At 34.5% G+C, this 23,108-nt stretch overlaps 1 long non-coding RNA gene across 1 annotated transcript in view; it reads right to left on the reverse strand.

Moving 5' to 3' along the window:
* Positions 1–998: 998 nt before the first annotated feature.
* LOC148215120 (uncharacterized) overlaps positions 999–23,108 on the reverse strand; it is a 144,236-nt gene continuing 122,126 nt past the window's right edge. Inside the window, exons 2-3 of the long non-coding RNA XR_015796782.1 lie at positions 2,740–2,919; positions 999–1,501 (exon numbers count right to left, since the gene is read on the reverse strand). This is a non-coding gene — a long non-coding RNA (uncharacterized LOC148215120). The remainder of the gene's footprint in view (positions 1,502–2,739; positions 2,920–23,108) is intronic.

Consider the following 23,108-nt stretch of genomic DNA (forward strand, 5'->3'; position numbering starts at 1 on the left):
GGGATTGTTGCAAACCAATGTTGGACACAGATAGTATTTATCTGCATATACAATAATTGCTTTGTGGGTGTGAGTCAGGAAATGGAATTCCCATTTGGTGAAGACCAGCACAAATGTTAAATAATAAGAGAACAAGAATACAACCAGGCTTGACTCCTTTATGGATGGCAATATAGACTGTCAGGTTGATTGTGAGTATTAACATGCATAAAGTTGTTTCCAAAGAGCATCATTATCAACTGAAGAAGGTGTTGGTCCATAGATGAGACTGCTAATTTTCTCCAGAGCCTTACATAGTTATTGAATTGAAGGCAGCAAAGAAAGATTGTTATGCAAAACTGGAGTATTTCTCTGCCAGGTAATACAATGTAATTGGTTGGCAGTTGAAAAGCCTCATCTGAAGCCACTTTGTTCTAAAACTAAAATATTTCTTTGGTTATCTAATTGAGAAATTTATTACAACATGGCATATAGCTTGATATTACCTAACAGGTTGATATTTGATCGGGCTGGATTTATCACTGTTTTAGTAGATGGGTTTTATTATGGCAGCATACAAATTCTACAGAAAAGTGATAATCAAGCAATTTAAGAAATGCTATTAAAATAGGACTTATTTATGACAAACACAAACTTTTTTCATAGTGTATTTTTAACTTTCATTGCTAGTTGGCTTGTTAATGTTATGAGTACAAAAATTCAATTAAAAAAATGGTTGTGTCTATGTGTGTGTGTGTGTATGTAATTTGATAGCTTATTTCACTTCAGTCCAAACAGTATACTGGAGGAAGAAAAGGTATTATCTCTCTCCCACTTTTTAACAGGTAATGGAAATTTAGCTAAGGTCCTGGTAGGGCATCCATCCATCAATCTATTTTGGCATTTATTTCTCCAGGTACCTTTGATACTCAAGCTTCTGGTGAATGGAATTAAATGTGATATATGTGTAAGGTTTGCCCCGTTCGACAGAAACTCCCGTGACACGTGTGGTTCACAAAAGAGGTTTACTCATGCGTAACGTAGCAGTCACAAGCAAAGCCAGGACTGGCTTGGTACATTTACATTACTCCTTTATAGTTGTCTCAATCCCCCCGCGGGCCCCGTTGCTAGGTTACATATTACAAATTAGATTGCAGATTGCCCCCTGTAATCCCCCCCTTCTACTGGAATGGCAGGTTCAGCCCAGTTCTCCTGTTTCTTTGATTGTTGTTGCCCATGGCGTGGTTGTTGCCTTTGTTGGGGCTTCTGTCGCGCGCACAGCCGGGAGCATCCCCTCGCGCGCTGATCTCTTCCTCAATTCCGCGGCTCTCTCCTTTGTCTATAGCGCCCGCGGCCCTCTGGCGTTAACACAAGGCATCCGCTCCAGATTAGTGAAGTGGCGCCAGGTGGCCCACTCATTAGCTTGCGGTTTCGCATTTCCTCTTTCTGCGCTAGCGCTCGAGCGGTGAAATTGACTAAAGCGCGGCTGGGCAGGTTCCTGGGCGTGCGGTGCAGGCTGAACCTGACAATATGTACCAATACTATTACTAATCCAGGATAGATAGAAAGGAATGCTACTTCAGGTAGAATGAGGTAGTTTTTCATACTTTTAGTATAAAATTCAAGAATAGTGAAATAACTAGCTTTGCAGAAATATATTCCGGATCTTTGAATTAGTTCTGTTCTTCATTTCTACTTGAACAAACACAGCTTCAGTTCTGTTCTGTTTTTTAAATAATCCTTCAACCATGAAGCTCCATATGAACTTGTTAATAAACTTATGCTGCCAAGAACTATATGGAATAATCATTAATCAAAGTTCAGAAAATAGCATGCTTACTATAAATCAGAGCCAGAACCAAAAAAAAAAAAAAAGTGTACTGCACTAAATACTCACTTGAATTTTTCTTCTCCCTGTACAGCAAGACATTTAGATTGATTTTATTTTTGTTTTGGCTACAATTTAACATGCTGGTGACTACATGTCCAGTGGTGTTTAAAAGTTTGTGAACCCTTTTGAATTTTCAACATTTCTGCGTAAATATGACATAAAACATGAACTCTTCTTCACACAAGTCCTAAAGCTAGATAAAGAGAACCCAAATTACACAAATGTGTCGAAAACATTATACTTGTTTATTGAGGAAAAATACTTTAGGTCATATTTATGCAGAACTATTGAAAATTCAAAAGGATTCACAAATTTTTAAGTATCACTCTATGACCTTGCCCCATTGTACCCAATAGAGTAGTTTCTTTCAATAAAGTAATTCATGGTCAAATAAAATCATTTTTTTAAATTTATTTTTACCATGACATAAATTCAGTTAAAGAATAGAACATTCTAGAAGTGAGTTCCAGTTGTAAAGTCTCTCCCCATTTTCCTATAAATTTTAATTCAATGGTTTTCGCAAGGTCTAAACAAGGTTACCCATTTATATATCAAGTTCTGATATATAATTTAGGCATTCTTTCTTTTGAAACTATACACTGATGTTTAAACAAATATATCTAAATGCATGATAGACAAAATATTCACACATCCCACAAGTTGTATTCATTGGCTACTTACTATTTCTATGAACAGTTTTTTTTTTAATGCCTCCAGGCAGAGTTGTCTTTTCATTATTAAAAGAACCTCATGCCTGTGGAATCCATTTAGACCATAACTGAGTGTTTGAAAGCTTTTATTGCTCAGAGTGGCTATTCGAAATCTTGATGGACTGGCAATCAGAGCTAGACAGGTACACTTCCACTTACATTCAAAGCAGGTTGGACTTCTGTAATTGTTCCTTGTGTTTCAGTTTACAGCTTAGCTTTGCCCCTCCCATTTCTTCTTCAACTGCTGCCAGTTCTTTTCAGCAGTCTTTAGTTTCTTGCAAAAGACATTTTAATTAAATCCTCTTCTTTCATAGTTGACTTGATTCTCCTTAGCACCGACTTAAAAAAAAAACACACACACAAAACTTATTAGAGCTTTAAATATTTGGAAAAGGAAATGCTTGCCATTCTCCCTGAAGTGGCATTATGAATTGCGACTGTAATGGAAAGAATATTGAAAGAACCTGTTTCTCAGACTTGAAGGGGATCTGTTTGAGTTTGTGTAATGGAGCACATATAGTGATTCTGACAGTCTTTTTGATAGCCTTATTTTAATTAGCTAACCATTGCAGGATCTGGACCTCTGTTCCTAGATTAGAGACAGTAGTCTGATCAAGCAAGTTTGGTTCCCCCCAAAAGAGAGAAAGAGAAAGAGAGACAGAGAGAAGAGAAGGAAAATAAAACTTTTCCAGATTTCTGATGACTATGTTTAATTCCTATTCTTGTTTTTATTATTAATTGTCTAAAAACAAAGTAACATGAAATGATTTGACAGCATACAAAACTATTCCTATATTACAATTTTATCAGTCATATTTCTATCTGTCCTCTAACTATTATCTATTACTTCTAGAACTTTTTACAAATTAGCACTATCTTTCTAAATCAAAATATAACAAGCTGACAGTTCTTTACCATAATTTTCATTATTAGTTGATTCTGGTTCCCTTCTGTAGTGATTGTCTATAGGTCATTTGCCCAAATTGATTTTAATCTAATGGCTAGAATTTATATCCCAATAAAACAGCATATTGTTTAGTTGTTAACCCTTTTGTCGACTTATCAGTATCTTGGATTAATTCCTACTTGTATTGAAAATCTAAAGTAGTATTACAAATTCTCTAGTCTCCTTTTCATTCCCTTTTTCATAAACAGAATGTTTGTGCTACAGTATGTTATTGAAAGGGTCTTCCTTAATTTGAGGAAGTGTTGTGGTTTGACTTAAAACTCCAGTGTTAAACTATTATTGTGGTGGAATAAGCCGTCCTTCTCTAATCCCCCCCCCCCCCCCACACACACACCTGCTCCAACCCTTCTTTTGGGTCTTTGGCAAACCTAGCTTTTTTCCTAGGTCAGATGCTCAACAAAACTGATTCTAGTTCAGGAATTTCCTATCCTATGGGTAGATAGCCACTTGGTGGTTATCTTTTTCATGTTCTTAAGGTTAAGCAAACAAGAATCCCTGCTTTCTCATTGATGTTTGTATAGGTGGAAAACTCAATGGTTAGACAGTACTGGTGATGTGAAGCATAATTGTCATGCCCTTAATGAACAGATCAGTCAGAATAAATAAAATGTTACAATTCAGTCAGCTGGAGTTGATTGATAGATCTCTCTTTACAACTTAGTGGAACTTTCTTCATCCCTTCTTTCTTTCTTTCTTTCTTTCTTTCTTTCTTTCTTTCTTTCTTTCTTTCTTTCTTTCTTTCTTTCTTCTTCCAGCTTTTATTTAAATTTTAAATAATTCTTGCTTTTATTTAAAATATTTTCCTTTTTTTCTTCCTATCAAGTCAGACATTTCCCACTATACCCCAGAAGAAGTAAAAATTTCATGATTTGGGTTACTGGAAACTAAAACAAACAATGATTGTTTGATCCTTCAGTCATTCCTTGAATATTTTGATGAAGTATATGCAAATAAATGTTGTTTGATAATAAGTTAGGATGCCTAAAAGGTAGAAACAAGTCAATGATGACATGTCTTGGGTCATATCGTAGAAAAGAAGCATATCTATGAACAGATATGAATGGTCTTATGTGAATGGCAAGGACAAGATTCTGGATTGTTCCAAAGAATTTCATTAGATTATATCATATCAGGCAGTTTCTATCCATATCAGGCAGTTTCTATCTATTCTATTTAATGCTTTTAATAAAGCATTAAAAAGACCAGATACCAGCTTAAGATGCAGATTTCTGCTTTTTTTTTTCCCCCCTTCCTTATAAGAGATCAAGGAAAAGGGAGTTTTCTCTTGAGTTGTGCTCAAGTTGTATTGATAGGAGTTGTCATATTGGCTGCAGAAATGATTTGCCATTGCCTTTCTCTAGGATTTTTTTTTAAACAAAACAAAACTAAACCCTTCCTAATTTACAACTCTGAGATTTCCTGGTGGTCCAAGTCCTAACTAGAGCAGACTCTGCTTAGGATTTTTTCTTTTAAATTTAGACAGTGTTTGGGCTGGGGAATACATGATGTTAAGTTCTAAGAAAAGCTGCAGCTAAATGCAGCTGCGTACAGGTTCTCTTTCCTGCAGCATTGCTCTAAATCAGTGTTTCTCAACCTAAACAACTTTACGATGTGTGACTTCAACTCCCAGGATTCCCCAGCCAGCGTGGTGTGGGGAATCCTGGGAGTTGAAGTCCACACATCTGAAAGTTGCTGAGGTTGAGAAACATTGCTCTAGAAAGTCCTGCAGGAACAGAAGTTGGAATCAAAAGGCTGACATCTAACTCTTTTAGAAAGCATCATAATGTTCTGGGCAAGTATGGGACATTTCTTAAAAGAGAGCAGGGTAGAGATGATTTAGCCACCTCATACATTTAATAAGGGCAGTACAACCTATTCTGCCTCCACCAGACACCTATCTCCCCCCCCCCCCGAGTTAATGCTAGTATCTTGTACTACCCTAGGCAGTCTTTTCCTACAATTCTCACTAATGGACAGACATATTCCTTACATATGATTTTATTGGTTTATTTATATACATTATTTATATCATATTATAACTATCTAGTTATCAATTCTCACCAGATCCATCATAATTCTCATCTATTTTTTATTTATCCCATTTTATATAAGTCCGCCCAACTTGCAAAGCAACTATTTATACCAGTAGTGCATAGCCTAATCCCCCTCCAAACCTTGGTATAAATCTCTAGGATCCCTTTAAAAGTTACCATCAAGTTCTAATTTTAATGGGACAAACAGGATACACTATTCCATAAATGGGAGATGTCATGTTAATTAACTAAATTAGTGTAAGTCAATTTTAATTAGATTTAAATATAAATCAAATTAAATCCAATTTACTTGCATTTCATAGTGCAGCCATTGGCATATCATTCAAAGGCTAAATGTGACCTTTGGAATTTTTTTAAAAAAAGTTACAGGGTCCTTATTTATAGATATGTTTTCCATTGTTGCGGAACGTTGTTTGCAAAGCTTCATGATCAGTCTTTTAACAGTCTTCTTAAGGAGCACAGTGTTCTTATTCCTACATTATAGGTAGGTGCTTAAGATAACAGATGATTAACTTGAGCTCTGAACCATTTTGAATCGTTAAAAAAAAATGAGGGAACTTAAATGTTAAATTGTTTTTGATTCTTTTTTGCCCTGTGAGTAAGAAAATATTATATTAGAATAGCAGTTCCATGGTGGGAGTTGTGTTTCTCATTTACTACTTTATTTTTAATTAATTTGTAAAGACTTCAGTTATCTCAATTATTTACATCTATGCACATGCAGAAGGCTTTGGAGCCATTGTGCCAGTTCTTGTGCATTTAGCTGAGGCTGTCTCTGAGGAGTGCTACTTTCTGTCCTTTGAAAAGCCTTTGTAATCGCCTTGTCCAAAATAGTAACATAGGCCAGAGTTTGAATCCTCAGCATATTGCTTATAGTACTGCATTAGCTTAATCCTTCATTTTCTTGTCAATTACGGACTTATCTTTATTCACAGATTTGCTTATCTCATATTCTTAATGTATTTTAATGCTTGTAGTTAAAGTCCCTTTGTTTATGGCAATAAGGCACTATTCAGTTTGTGAACTTTATAAAACCAGTCTCTGCCAATTTCACTGTTTGAGAAGAGTTGTAAAGAAGTGTTCCCACAGTAATTACTTATTCCAGGGAGATTCAGAAAAGAATGAAGGAAGGGGAAAGTGTATAAAACAATTGTAAGCCAACTGAGGCAACCTTTGCAGAGCACCTTCCCAGCATTTACTTTCAAGGGGAAATCCTTGGAAAATGGACACAACAATTGGTTGTCTTTTAATACACTTCCATATGGTAACTTTATAAACATTAGCAATTAATAGATCAATTCATATTTAAATTAGCTCCTATCTAAATCTTAGAGAAAAACAAAGACAATTTTAAGATGCCTATCACAACCTGCTGTGAACATATTGAGTATTACTCTTCATATAATCATTTGGCATGATGTAAAAGAATGGTGAGAGAACACAGAAGAAAGCTTAAGTAACTGAACATAGGATAAAATCTAAGCTGTCTGTCTCTGAAATTGGGATAGATTTTGTGCTGTGCATATACACAGCAGGTATTTCAAGTTTTAACTGAGTACAAAAGAAATTATTATTATGTTGTATTCATGCTACAGTTTCATGTTCCAATAGTATTCAAGATCAGGATTTCATTGACTATAATACAGGTAGTCCCCAGTTTAAGAACGAGTTCTGTTCCCAAGGTCTTAAGACAAATTTTTATGTATGCTGGAACAGTATTATTGTATAATACTGTTTAAGTAGTATTGTGTAATGAACTTGAACCATTATGTGTTTAACTTGAATCATTGTATATTTAACTCAAATTTTGCTACAATAGTCTCTGTTCTTAACTATGGGTAATCTGTAACTCAGGCGTTCTTATCCAGGGGCTACCAGTAGCTGAGAAAAAAGCTACTGCCAAGGCTGGAATAGTTTATTCCTGTACTTTTTTGGCATTTAGCATTGTTCAAAATGTTGTTACTATATATGCAAATTGCTTTATACCTTATTATTATCTTATAAATTGTTGTAGATTATATTCATTGTATCAGATCAATTGACTCAGTTTCTGAATTAGAGGTTTTATTCATATAATCATGTTGGGGAAGGAGAAAGAAGATGGTGTAAATAAACAATTCATTTTATGTTGAAGATGTGAAAATGAAGGTTTATTCTTCATCTCTTCACATATCAGTTCATTTCTTTAATGCATTTCCACTTTTCTTGACATTTTAATAATTTTAAGCTGAAAATATTACAAATATTTCACAATTTTCCTCCAATTTTTCAAGAAAAAACACACAAAACACCATAGGATAATAAAAGAACACCCCCCCCCCAAAAAAAACCATATTGGCCTTCAAATCTATAGTTTGGACATTTCTTGTTCATGAGACTTGCAGATTGCTTCCAATATAAGTTTTCATAGATTAATTTCTATCCCCCCAAAAAATGCATGTCTAGATCTAAATATTATTAGCTAAAAAATTATATGTATTTCTATTCCTCTGAAATAATATGGATTAAGGTTTAAGGGTATGGAAAAATCATCTAATATGCTTCAGTGGCTCAAACAAGAATTTATGCATTGAAATAACATGATAAGCATGATCTAAAGATCATCAGATCATGAGCAGTTATTCTGGAGGAAGACCAATAATTCAGAGTTCCTCTTTGCTATATTCAAACATAGAAAAACACAAGTGGCTGTAATTTTTTTAAAATCATAATGGGATGAAATTTGAGGACAGAGTAGACTTCTATGAGAAGATGAACAACATATGCCAAACACTTTAAAAATCAGTGGGTTAGCATGACAGATGGAATCACCACAGTTTCAGCTATATTTACTAGGAGCCTTTGCAGAGGCTTAGTTTCAGAACAGAGTTGATTTTTCTCTGTCCACTCTCAGTAATAAATTGGTTCTGAATTATTCCATTTTACTGTACTTCCAACCCACTGGCCACCCCTTTGATATGTATGTATGTATGTATGTATGTATGTATGTATGTATGTATTTCTGATTTAGAATATTAGTTTAAATATGGCCACCAACACATTTTTAAAGTCACCATGTTTCTTCACTCATAATTACATTACATTAATTAAATCTATCACCCATAATTCTAGAACAATAGTTTTGATGTTAAACCACACCATTAATTATAAGGCATTTTATTAGAAAAAAGTATCCTATCATACTTTTAAAACTGCATTCCTTTTCAAAGCAATGTCACATATTAAACAGCATGACTCCCCGTAGTGTCAAAAATATTTTGATGATGGTATAATCATACAATTGCAATCTAAATTTAGCATTAACTTCCCATGCTACTGAATGTAGCATGCCAGTATTTATCTTGATACCTCTTTTGCTTAGCTGTCACTAAGTTTACCAATATTTCCAGGGCAGCATGAGTGTCCCTAAAATCCTGTTGATCCTTTATTGTAATGTATGTAGTGTGTGTGTGTGTGTGTGTGTGTATGGGTGTGTGTATGGGTGTGTATTCATATACATACATTTGTGATAATTGTTTTTATCATGAAAAATGTGGAAACACTTCATTATAAAATAACCCTTAATTTGTTACAGTTATACTAACCTATGAACTACAATTTCACCTTTATTTTTGAAAACTTTTCTTTGATCTGCATCCATTAGTGAAAAGTTATCATCTTGTGATATATGTTTATACTGTGAAAATAATATACAAAAGTTACTACGATTGAAAAAATTGTTAGCATGGTAAAAGATTGCTTACTTATACTGCCCCTTGTGTCATCCTTGGCACTTTGATTTAAAAACTGTCCTATTAACTACCACTTGGGTTTGTCGGGTACTTTTTTATTTTAAAATCAGTCAACTTTTTTTTAAGCAAGTTGCTAAATTTGGCTTAATTCTGTTTGCTAAAAAAATCTTGGGTGTGAACAGATATATCTGATTAATTCCAGCTGCTTGTTTTGTTAGTCATTTAATTTTACTTTATTAATCCTTTGGCTATATTTTTCATATTAATTTCTTATGCTGCTTCACTGAATAGTAAATATTCAGAATAGTTATTGCATTGCAGATTTTGGTTGTTGACATGATGGTGACGAAGATGATGCTGTGTGCTTTGATGATGTGCTAAATCTGATGTCAGTAGACGTAGTGTCAGCTAAATCAGTACATCGTGCATATACATTCCATCTCTGTCATTCTGAAATTCTGGTCCATGGGGTCAACTTTAGGCATTTTTGATTGACCATATGAGTGTACTGGACTTTGGGGAGCAGTATAGGAAGCCCATGTTTGTTTTTCTTGCCTCTTTCTCAAGGAGTAAAATAATTTATTTACACATTTCCAAGAGAGGGTCGGGAAACTCTGCTTTAGCTTGCAGAAGGTAGCTTAAAGGTCTGCCTGTCTGTCTTTTTTCTGTTCCTTCTCGAAAACATACCTTAGCCTCTTCTTGACCATTTCCTTCAAGGTAAGGCAATCTCATGTTTACTCATGTTTCTTCTTAATTTGTCTCCACCCTTTATGATTATGGCAAAGCCATTTGTCACAGCAAGCACATAGTATCACAGACCTGCCACTGAATGCAGGAGAGGAATGCACAGAGGATGCATTCAGAAAATAGAGCTCACCAGAACTTTTGATCTTGCACATACCTCTTGGGTCTTCTGTAACTTATTCTATTTGATCAAGATTTAGAGAATGATGCTTTAAAGTTACATGATGATGAAGCAGCAAGTTATTGTGAAGAGTAGAAAGAAATCCCAAAATGCCTGTAAAACACTGATTTAGCTGTTCAAATATTTCTCTATCCTATCATTCCTAATATTTAATTATAGTGTATTTCTTCTTATAAATATATGCATGGGATTTGTGTTGGAAGCTTGAAAACCTTTTATCAGTATTTCTACACTGAGAATCTACATTTATGCATTAACAATTATAGCATCAATGATTGTTTAGGAACTGTAGTATGTCTTAATAAATTTGTAGTTTGGAATTGAATAGTCAGGTTCTATTATTATGTCATCACTGTCTCTTTTTTTATCAAAACAACACTAGTGGTGAAGCCATATAATTTTATAGTACTTTTGAAAGCCAGTGGATGCCCCTTTTTCAGTATTATAAGACATTATATGCAAATTGAATTATAAAACCTTTTTAAAGTTTTTAGAGAAAATGTGTGCATATGGCTAACTTTGTTGAATATGTATCTTTAGAATGAAACAATAGTGAATGGAAAAGGCGAGACCACACAATTAAATTATTTATTTTAATACCTGACTATGGGATTGTGTAAAATTCTTTAGGTTTTTTTTTTTTTTTGGTAAAACAACAACAACAACTAGATTTGTAGCTACATTAATATTTGTGCCACATTATAAAAAGTCACAGACTTCTATATACTACTAAAACTCTTATGTCTGTAACCTTCAACTGGGTGAAACGGTGTGTCATAAGGCAACAATTTTTCAATCAAGGTACCTCAAACGGGCTAACTTACAGAATGCGTCCAAAATCCAGGTCCCATTACTCCCATGGTATGGAAATTTGGGAAATTTGTGACCACTTCAGCACTACTCTGCTGCTGTGCCTCTACAATCACTCCAGATCACGTGATTATCATGGGTATCTCCCCAATATCTTTCCTGCCTCCCTCTGTTCCTGCTCCCAATCAGCTTGTGGCAAAACCTGACAGGCGAGCAGTGATTGGCTGATTTGGGAATGAGACACAAATTTGAAATTTCTTAACTGCAGTTGGTGGTGAGGAAAGGATGAAGGAGTGACTCGGATGCCTGCTGCTGAGGTAGGCCTGGCTGGAGGGCACTGGGGGGTCATTGATGGTTGATGGGTGAGCCCTGTTCCTCCCTTGAGGGAGGGGGCCCTTGGGAACCCACTGGAATGGGGAGTGAGAGTACAGTTTTCCTCATGTTTCATGGCTCCCTTTGTTCCACCTCTCCCCAGCAAAGTGGCAGGTCAGCTGAGGAGGAAAAGGAGGCTTCACCGGGGCTCTCCTGAGGGTCATCAGGGGAGGGCAAATGGTGCAAGCCTATATTATGTGGAAAGGAAGGAAGGGAGGGAGGGAGGGAGGGAGGGAAGGAAGGAAGGAAGGAAGGAAGGAAGGAAGGAAAGAAAGAAAGAAAGAAAGAAAGAAAGAAAGAAAGAAAGAAAGAAAGAAAGAAAGAAAGAATTTCTCACACTCCCTTCCAGCTTCCCACAAGCAAAGTCAATGGAGAAGCCTGCAGCAAGTCACAAGTCACTCCGCTACCACTGCTTTTTTGCCCCTAGCCATTCTGTTTCTCTGTTTAGGTAAGGAAATATATCTGAAACAATGACCCAATGGGTCAGGGGTTGTCTAGTGCTTTATAGAATCCTATCCTTAAGCCTAGGGCCCATTTCTGAAATATCAAGATAGCTAGAGTGAAATGAGTGCTACGTTAAAATATGCTTTGCAATTTGTTACGTATTTTCTTCCACTGTGAAAAAGACTTGTTTGCCTAGCTTACCTTCAAGTGATTATTATGAGCTCCCTTTATTATTGGAGGTGGCAGCAACTCCTATTGCTATAACTGATATTGGTATACCTCTTGTGATCACTCAGAAACATTTCTGACTGAGTGACCCCTGAGTGACACCAAATGACCCCTTTTCTTAAGGAACCTGTGTATCAGTCAGTATCAGGTTATTCATGTCTTTAACTCCAAATATTTAATTCTTTGTGTCCAAGTTTGACAGGAGCATAGCTGGTCAAGATCATAATAGCTGAACTAAATTAATCAAATTGAAGGCCCAAACTCAGAGCTCATTCAGTCCTTTTGGATAGCTACATGAGTGCTTACTTGATAATTTAGGAGTGGTACCTATTAAAATTACAAATAGTCAACCTTGATGTTGAAGGAAAAGAAGCTCTTACTATAAAAGTTTCTCTTGCTCTCTCTCTTTCTCTCTCAGAGGGGGAGGGAGAGGGAGAGGGGGAGGGAGAGAGAGAGAGAGAGAAACTTACTACTATTGTACCTGTACTGGCTAGTTAGAGAATTTCTTCACTAATTTCTTTGACTAAGATATCAAAATAGTTCAAAATCTACACTTCAACACTTGCTATCTTACAAGATTTGATAATACCTTTGAATAATGCAGAATTTATGTGGAAATATCAGCTGCAGCTTGTCCTTTTTTTCATTTCCAACTCTACGCAGGTACATAGTCATCAAGTTACTGACACAATTGGACTAAATTTGTTATAATGGTTGCATGGCCTTAGTTATCTTAGTATAATGTATGAAATTATCTTTAGACTCCCAGATTGAATGATGGCAAATTTTTCTTATAATGATTGTAAACGAATATTTTCCCCCATTAGATAAGAAAGTGAAATACAGTATGTCTAATCAAGACTCACCCTGTTCTATTACTCATCATACTAATAACGTTTTGGAAATGACCAAGAGGTCTTTAGTTCAATTCTTAGTGAGATATGAATCATCATCATCCCCTTCATCATCATCTCACAGGCATTAAATGGGAGATAAATGGGTAATAGAGATTAAACTATTTCTCAATCTTAGGCAATTAGTTCTAGATCATCCCTGAGGTCATGTTATGGAGACACTGCTTGCACATTTTCCACGTGCACACTTTTAATGCTTTTATAAGAGCCAGAGACTTTCATCATCTCAGACTTCACTCAATCTTATTGAGGGACATAAAAACCCACAAACACAGAATTCATGGAGAGGTCCTTACATACAATTATCCAGCTAACTACTGTGCTTCCAATTTTTGATGTCACAAGATTTCTGAGATTATAAAACAAATTAACTGTACAGTGGATACTTTAAATATTCAATAGTAGAAGTGTTAATATCATCAGTAGATAATTTCCATTTGGGAATGTAACAAGTATCTTTGCTTATAACAAGCCAGAATCTCTACATGAAGGAGGTGGGGACAGAAGATGCTCAAATGTATGGTTTGAGATTGATGCATCTGAACTTATTTCTCTCTTCCTCCTCCTTTTTGCTGTCAAGCACCATTGCAACTTAGATTAGGGTTTGTTTTGCAAATCAATTACACGGTAAGACAGTATATCTAGAAAATGAATGGAAGGATAGAATTTTTCTTGGGAAAAACTACCACATATACAATAGGAGGTTAATATCTGTATTATGTTATATTTCAGGTTTCTGGTTTTTGTTTGCTTTTTATTGCTTGTGTATCTTGCCTCTGAGTTTAAAACTTAGAGCCTCCATTTTAATTTTAAGCAACAATTCTATGAAGTACTTTGGATAAGACATTGTGAATGGCCGAGAGTCACAAAGTAAATTCCACCAGTGAGTGGGTACTTGAAATTGGGTCTCCCACTACACTGGTTCTCATTAGTTGTGGCAACGGAAATATTAAAATACTCTTTGGTTTTTTAGTGGATAGGCTTATGTGAAGGAAGAATCTTTGACTGCCATATGGAATCTTACTGAAAACTTCTTTCTGTCACAGGGTTCGAGTTTACATTTGATGACAAACCAATATGTGCTGCAGATTGGATACATAAGCTTATTAAGTAGCTATCATTAGTACAAAACCTAAGTTAATGAATGGGAGCAAAACATAAAATTGAAGTTTAGAACACCATGTGGGATCTCTAGGAATGTTTAGCAGTCTAGATGTATATGATGCTGGGAGCTGCTGGATCTGTGTTCATCCTTTTAGATAAGGTGCTATGGGAGGCATGTTCTCAGGTAAAAACCTTTTGGATTTACTCTAGCTGTCTGAATAGATAATTGGATAGAAACAAATACAGGTAGTCCCCAGGTTACAAATGCCCAGTTTATGGATGACCCATAGTTAAGAACAGAGCCAATTGTAGCAAAACAAGTTAAGTACACAGTGATTTGAGTTACAGTAAGTACATAATGGTTCGAGTTCGTTACACAACACTACTTATACAGTATTATACAACAGTGCTCCGGCTTACATACTGTACATATTTGACTTAAGGAACAGACTTGAGAATGGAACTCATTCTTAAACTGGTAACTACCTGTATTTCAAGTCTGGCTTCAGCAACAAGTTCTTTCTGAGGTAGTCTGTGGTACTTGGTTATCCTCTGATCCTGTCTTCTTTTCTTTTTGATTTTGCCTCTTGGTGTGTTCCCTGGTTTGGATCTACCATTCAGTCCCAAACACTACTATGCTCTTCATTCCTGTTTTTGAGTTTGTCCTTTGCTTCCGACTATACTGGATACTTTTTCTGAAATGTGTAATATAGTTTAATATAATTGATTTTAGATTGACTGACATAAAATTTCGAGTTTATATTTTAAAGAGTCAGATTCAAATTCTATTTTGTTTTTATAACTGTGGCAACATTAAATCCAAGGGATGAAGAATCTAATATATTTGAGAGTAAAACCAATTTCAGTTGATTCTTATCCCTACATTTCAGAGAGTTGATCTTATTATATTCCATGCAAGATACTTCCCACGTTTTATGCAAAAGATTGCACTGTTCGATAGTGAAGATGCCATTCTTGATAAGGAGATACAAGCTTTCTCTTTATTAAAATATTGATTTTTCAATTTTATTTGCAGAACTGTAGTAATTAAATATGATAATATGTTCTTCACAAGTACATATTATGATTCTAAATACAGTTGATACTCTAATATTTGTGTGGTGAGAGTAGCCCTTGATTATGTGTAGTTCTAAGTAGGTTCATCCTTGAAATAAAAGCCATCTCAGAGGTTAACAAGAGCAGAGAACAGGAAGCGGATTAAAGTGAGAACAGGTGTTTCATACACCTCAGTGTTGCCTGTTAAAGAAAGAAATGGTTTAGACTAGCTGTATTAAGCATCCTTACACAAACATTAAATAACACCAAGGTTACTATATGTTGACATCAAAAGAAGTGAAGGTGAATCTGTGGTGTTTTACAATCTTCCCAAATAAATTATGTTAAAGTATTCATGCTGAAAATGTAGCTGTTACATATTGGCAACCATAACTCTGCTGTGCCCAGAAATAGCCAATAGTATCTAGTGAGAGCCACATGATTAGATTTTTAGCATTTGAATTGTTCTACAACTTTGTTTTTGTTTTGTTTTTTTAACTATTTCTGATAAATACACATAAATTTACTTTTCTGATATTTGGCCAAGAAAACATAGAGAAATGCAGAAGTTGAGCAGTACTAGGTAAGCACACTTCAAACCTGCAGGTAAGGAAAAAATCAGTAATGTGGTGAATCAGTTAAGTTTGAAACTGACTGTTCTATCTGGCTTCTAAATGATGTTTATGCTGCTTCAGTCCAGGGTGAGATATTGAAAGTAAAAAGTGTCCATTTGTTATTCTATTGCAACCACAGTTTTTCTGTTGCAGTACAGAATCCTTACCCTAAGTATAATGGTATATACCATTCATGTATAACAGACCACAAGATTCAATTGTTCATAAAATAGCCTGTTTCATCTTCGAGTTATTTGGATTTCCTAACCCCAAATATGGCTCAAAAATCAATGAAGAGATATACTTTCTTTTTCCTTATATGATAGAACTTTATGAAATGTTGAAGTGTGTGAATGAAGTATACCAACATTTAGAGAACAAGGTACAGGGTTTTGTTTGTCTACTTATTTGCTTGGCATCTTTTAAACAAAAATAGGAAATTGCCAATTAGTTTATTGCTTGGCAGGAGTAAATGACATTTCCAAGTAAATTTAACCCTTCTGAATGGGTCAAGTCTGCAAAATTCAGATGAATAGACTGGGGATTTGTTTGCTTGTTTGTTTGTTTATTTATTTATTTAGTGGATGAACAATATCTCTAGCTTGGTGGTTTCCAAAGTAGGTGCATTTATCTCAAGCTTAATATTATTACTATTCTGTTTATTAAATATTTACACCATCAAATTACTTTGCCTCCCAGTGGCTTACAAAAAAATTAATACAACAAAATATCTATGGTTTAAAAAATGCAATAAAATAGGGGGGGGGGGGGAAGCCTACAACCTCAGTTATGTTCACAACACAAAATTGTTAACAGATCCAAAACAAAGATAAGAATAAGAAATAGAACCATAATTATGATGATGATGATGATGATGATGATGAACTATCTGGAAGAGTTCAACCTTCCCTAATTTCTGAAGGCCATCATTGAGAGTACTTTTCTAGCTTTCAGAGGGAGACTACTCATCAGTGCCATAGCTGTAACAATTATCTTTGGTCTCAGCCCTCTTTGCTTTATGAAATTAGGGCACAAACAAGCAGATGTTCTTGGTAAGACCTCCTCAGATGGCTGGACTCTGGATGGCATATACTTGCACATACGTATAGAAGACATTCATAGGATCATTGGTATAAAACTGGCATACATTGTAGCCATCTAATTTGCAAAATTTCAGAGGGATATGTAAACATTTAAGGGAACTAGCATGAATGAACACAAGTTCTTTTTTTTTTTTTTAATTCTGGTCATTTGGTACCATAGCACTATATGAATATGGAGCAAGTATATTCAGGAAAGACAGCATTTTCCCCATAAATGTCTGATGTTATATATTCTTGGTCCAAAAATGCCACAGTAGTTTTGGTAAGTTAACAGCAGTGAGAAGCCTTATGCATCCAATTCAGTTTGGGATTGGCTGAATTGGATGCAAACCCTTAATATGCATTAGTGAGATGGAAAACCCTTTTTATGAGCATGTAACACCCAGGACTATGGCATAATGTAGACTCAAATGTATCATAAGCAAAACTTGGAAATTCAAATATTTGGGTGCAGAGAGCAGAAGCAGTGGAGTAAACCATGTACTATAAGGCAAACTATACATCAGTACAGTTGTACTGTACAATTAATTTCTCCAATTAATTTGTAATTTATGGATTATTGGTCTTATTCTATGTACAGTAAGATACTGTTGTAAGTTTCTGATTTGATTTCTGAGGATATATATATATATATATATATATACACACATACATACATACATACATACATACAGTGTGTGTGTATATATATATATATATATATATATATATATATATTCTTTTGCAAGAATGTGAAAGTAGATTGCCATTGTCTTTTACAAGCACGCTTTGTTTTGTTTTTACTTCCCAATGTAGTTTACACCTTGGGATCCTGATGGTCTCACATCCAAACACTTACCAGGTCCAGCTGTAATTTGCTTTTTTGTGATAAGACAAGGTTGGTTAGAGAATGTTAATGAGGAATTAATGGTTCAGTAATAATGTCAATATGCAAAGAGTCTTTCGCTTATACACTCAAAATTAAAGATAGGACTATAATGGTAGGACTGAGAGGTAAAATGTGCAAATGTATTTTTCTCAGTGGTTATGATCCCAGTAGCTTTTTATTTCTTTTCCTCTCCATGGGGAAAAAAAAGTATGAATGTATTTAATTCCAGTTACTTTCCCTTCTCTGTTTCTGTTCTCTGATTATTTTTTTCTCGTGCTGGTTTTCTCTTTCTTCTTTTTTTTGAAGTGTAGAACAAAGAAACTTAATACTGTGCAACCCACTCAAGTGATTTATTAAAATATGTAAGTTTTAATTATTTTGCTAGAATTAAAAGTAAAGTTTAACTTCCTTTGATTTACTTACAGTATACTTTAGCTTCAGTTATCATGACATGTCATAGGGATTGAGAATGAACCAAGATATGGGCTCTTTCAGGCTAATCTTCAACATTCTAATATATACAAAAGCCTCCATCTAGGCCTTCTTTAAGGTGTTAAAATAGTATAATGGTGGAAGGGAATGGTCATCTGAGCAGATGGTTAAAATGTGAGAGGAAAGAAGAGAGAAAGAATGTGTGAGTTGATCTATTTTGTCTGGAACAACAGTGAATGAAGGCAGACAATGACTGTGACATATAATTTGCTTTTCAGATTAAAAGTATTATATGAATCTGTTGCAAGTTTCATGGTATATTTACAATATTGTTTCCATAAATTGAAGGCTTCAGCATCAACTTGTTACATTTGCTAATGGCACTTCATTGAGATTAGAAATCCCTCAAAGCATAAATAGAGAAAATATAAGTTTCTGAAGCAAGCAATTGTACAGATGAGAGCAAATACAAAACACTGATATTTTTGATAGCGTGTAAAATACTAATTTATTTACTCATTAATTCATTTTAGCCAATCTCATTCTCTGAATTTAGAAATGACATTAGTAGCATTTATGTGTTTGTATAGATTCAAACAAACAAAAACAGCAACATCATTTTATTCAGGGAAATTGCAATCTGTTATTAACATAGCGTATCTTCCCCAAGTCTCCTTCAACTGGAATTTGACCTTGGTGACTTAATAGACATGTGCATATAGATTTATTCATAACAATATAGAATAATTTAGTCTAATTTACAGCACTCACAATTCTTGGTGGTCTTCCATCCAAGTATGAATTAGTCCAATCCTCCCTTTTCAAGATTAGACAAGGTAGGCAAGATGTGTGCATTTTTAAGCACAGAAAATCCAATAAGGGGGAAAGCATGGGATCCCTGAACAATGCTATATGATATGAAGTGCCCTGAAGTAATTTTTTAAAAAAGCATTTTGTTGTAAGAAAACAAAGCTTAAATAAACAAGCTTAACAAAATCTCTAGCTACAAACTCTTAGAGAAGAGGTACACTACTTGGTACTTTGTTACAACTAGGTAGCCCATAAAACCTACATAGTGGCTAACACTAAAACAACTAACAACTACTCCGAGAAGCTGAACATTTTCCTCCCCTTGTATTATAGCTCTATGCCACCCCCACTGGGTACCTAGCATACACACGCCAATAGGTGGCAGTAAATAGCACAATACACAACACACAATAACAGGTGTTTTTCACATGATCTCTGTAGTCAAAATATTATTTGTTATTGTTGTAAAGATAACGGGATGAATCCTTTCCCATGAGAAAGAAAATCCTGACACTTTTTTCCTAAACCCAATTTTGAACTTATAACTAAATACATTTATCCCATGTATTGATTAATTTCAAAGTAGTAATGCTGAGAATAATGTCATGCTATTCTCAGTTTAGAAAATCCATATGAATAATGTTATGCATATAATGCATATTAAAAGGTAAAAATTTTCCCAGTTGAAAAATGGTTGTAAAAAGTACACAGAAAATATATAAAGAGAAATATGTAGGGAAATAGTTATGCATTTTCATGATCCCCCCCCCCCCAGTGACAGTACATAAAAAAATTGTTTTTGTTTAAACTAGCCTCAGAGGCTGGGGGGAGGAGAGGATACAATTTCTGATTCTTTCTCCTAGTGTACTGAGATGATTATTCTTTTTTTTTTCCCCAGACTTTTTTCCCTCCATGGAAATGTATTGTGGTGAAGCCTCAATAAAATGTGAGTACTCTTCTGTAACATTGTTCCCTTCAGGTATTTCAGCTATGCTTAGCACTGGCCTTTATCTTTTTTCAGTCCAGATGAGGCCAGATAGGCCAGGAATAATTATAAAGCTAGACAGAATTGTATTTTCTATATTGTGGAAATAGTTCTGTTGATACATCTAACCTGAAACAGTTTCTCATTTGTATATGTATACACACAAACACAGAGATGCATAGGTGGCAAACTGTTTCAGATCTACCATCTTGATTTCAGTTCTTTCTAATCCCAGTTTATTTGTCCTATTCTTGCTAATAATCATTTTTGTTCTATAAAGTAATATTTTGGTTATGTTCAGCAAGTTGAGATATGATCCTAAACTTGAAATCCATAGCATGGATTTTTTTCCCCCTATCCATAAGTGGAAGTGAGATTTTTTAGCCTGAGAAAAGAAAATACATTTTTTCCATTTGAGAAAATGTATTTCAAGTTATTTAGATTAATTGCATTAGTATAGCTTAGAAATAGGCAATCTGGTTCTTTTTAGTTGTTATGGAGTAGTTAGCCATGCAACCCACAACCAATAGTATCTCAAGTCCAAAACATCTCTCTCCCCTTGTATTGTTATTAAATGTTTATTTTTATGAAGAGGAAGGTGCCAATAAATTAGTTCAGTGGAGAGCTAATGATTTGTTCAGATTGCAAGATTTAATCATTAACAAAATAATAATACTTTGAAACTCTTACTTCATAGTTTATTCTATTGGTTTTTATATCTTCAAATATGTAACAGTATAATATTAAAGAATCACAAAAACAAGTAGGAATGCTGACTGAATTTGAAAATCTTATAACACATAACACAGAACATTTCTTGGGCCTTATTTATAGACTGTTGATGAAGTATGACTCAGAATCCGAACAAGTCAAATATTGTATGATTAAATGGATGCAGAATTCGAATGCAATAATACAGATGCATTAATGGGTGTTTCAGTGGAAGAAAAACCTTAAACTAACTCCAGAGAAAATTGATATGTTTTATCATTGATATATTAATCCAGTTTTGATTGTTAAAATGGACATTACATGCTTAGAAATGTAAGAAGCAGGTTGGATCATTCTTTCATATTTAGGGCAATGCCATAGTTCAGCAATTTGGCAAAATGATTCATATTGGAATTAAACAAATCTTAAAAGTTGAACTCCCATTTACTTTACCAATGCATGTATATCCTCAAAGTATACTGAATTAAATTTATAAATTGTAATTCCTGACCCGATATTGAATGCTTTTTACTGGAAAAGTTATTTGATCCTCTTAACATATGAATGGCTAACCAAGTTGTGGGAGTTTGCTTTGATGTCTAGAATACCTTTGTAACTTGAAAGTAAATCTGACACAGATTTCAACTCGAACTAGAAACCATCTGTAGGCTATAATCTAATACCCGTCCAAAATGTGGATTTATGTATGCATAGAATTTATGATTTGATTTTACAAGATTCTTAAATCAGAATATTTAATTATTATTAAAATTTATTGGCTGCCCAACTCCGGTGGTCTCTGGATGGCATACAAAACTAGGAAAAACATAAAAAGAACCAAAAACATAGAACAGAACTGAACCGAACTGAGTCGAACCGAATCGAATCGAATCGAATCACAGCAATATAGAGTGAACTTTTATGTATAATTTTATTTGGTGACTTATATTGTCTTCAGGGAAAGATTCCTTTACAGCAGCTACTGTATATGGTAGATATGAACAGCATGTTTCTTTCTATTCTGTGCATATTGGCACCTGTAGATCACAATTTCTCAAATTTGTCATAAAAGAAAAGCAAAGCAAGCACCACTGCGAATGCTAACATCTCATGGTGAACCACCTGTTATAATGAAGATAATAATGAATAACAAGATTATTAAGAATAACATTCAGATGCACATTCACTATAGGCTTCTTTTTTTAGAGTCAATGCTTATTCTCTTAATATTTACAACAGTGATGAAGGAAAAGGTGCATTTAAGTATGTTCAAAGTACATCCAGTTTTGGGTTAAGGATTTTCAGGTCATGAAATGAAGCTCTCAAGGTGATGATTTTCAATGAAAAAAAAAATCTAAAAGATTATGTACTGTAACAGTTGTCCTAACACATTAAGAGATTTTACTATCTGAGAGTATTCCATCTTCGGGTAGTTGATTTTTATCAAAAAAGAGCTAACCAAGGACCCCAGGTTTTCTGTGATTTTTCTTCCATTCTTTCATGGGAAACAGGTCCTTAAAGAATCTGTAACATACTGTATTAACATCTGTTTTAAAGGACTCCAGCTTTTATAAGTGGCCAAGAGGTGTTTTGGTTTATAGTAATCATGTGGATGGTATGAAAAACAGAAATATTCCATTCCTTTTGGACTTAAATGTCTTGCAGGCTGGGGATTCTGGAAACTGTGGTCTTAATATATCAAACATTTGGAAAGATCTAATTGCCCTGTTATAGTTGGAGTTTGAGGCGATCTACTTACTTCACTGGGAGTGAATAAATAAACCCTATTTTGTTGCTTTCTTATTTCAAACCCTGATTACAGTAGCAAGCTCTGAACTATTTTTGCAATGATGCATGCAAATGTATGTATATTCTTGTCACAAATCTCTTTGTGATATTAATGTGTCATGAAATGAAATCTTGAAATATATTTACTCATTAGTATAATCTGGAAAATTTTTGTTCTAAAAAAGTTTTGTTCTCCCATATGGATGGGAGGACCCATGCAAAGATGGCTTTGAAATAAATGGGTTGAAAGGTAGGCATTAACTGACATTTCTTTGAAGCATGAAACTGGCTTTTCCTTGTGGTTGTAGCAGCTATAGAACTTACTTAATATGAAAAAAATGTTAATTATGGAAACATTTGTTTAATGTTTCAATCCCTTATTACAATTAATTAGTCCAAGTCTCAATTGTGTCAATCAAGTCATGAAAATGACTATATCAAATAGCAAGGAGCTTCTGTTATGGTGAGTTTCAGAGGTCTGTGATAAATTTCCATCCATTTTATCTTGGGCACAAAATTCACCCGTTTAAGTGGCAGAATTCCATTTTCAAAAGGCAGATATTGTGTGAAATGCTGCTTGTGCGCTCCTTGATTTCCCAACAGTTTAGCATG

This window comes from Python bivittatus, unplaced genomic scaffold (assembly GCF_059951505.1).
Source record: "Python bivittatus isolate LINGU-HERP-01145 unplaced genomic scaffold, Pbiv_v1 ctg000350_np1212, whole genome shotgun sequence".
NCBI classification, from domain to species: Eukaryota; Metazoa; Chordata; class Lepidosauria; order Squamata; family Pythonidae; genus Python; species Python bivittatus.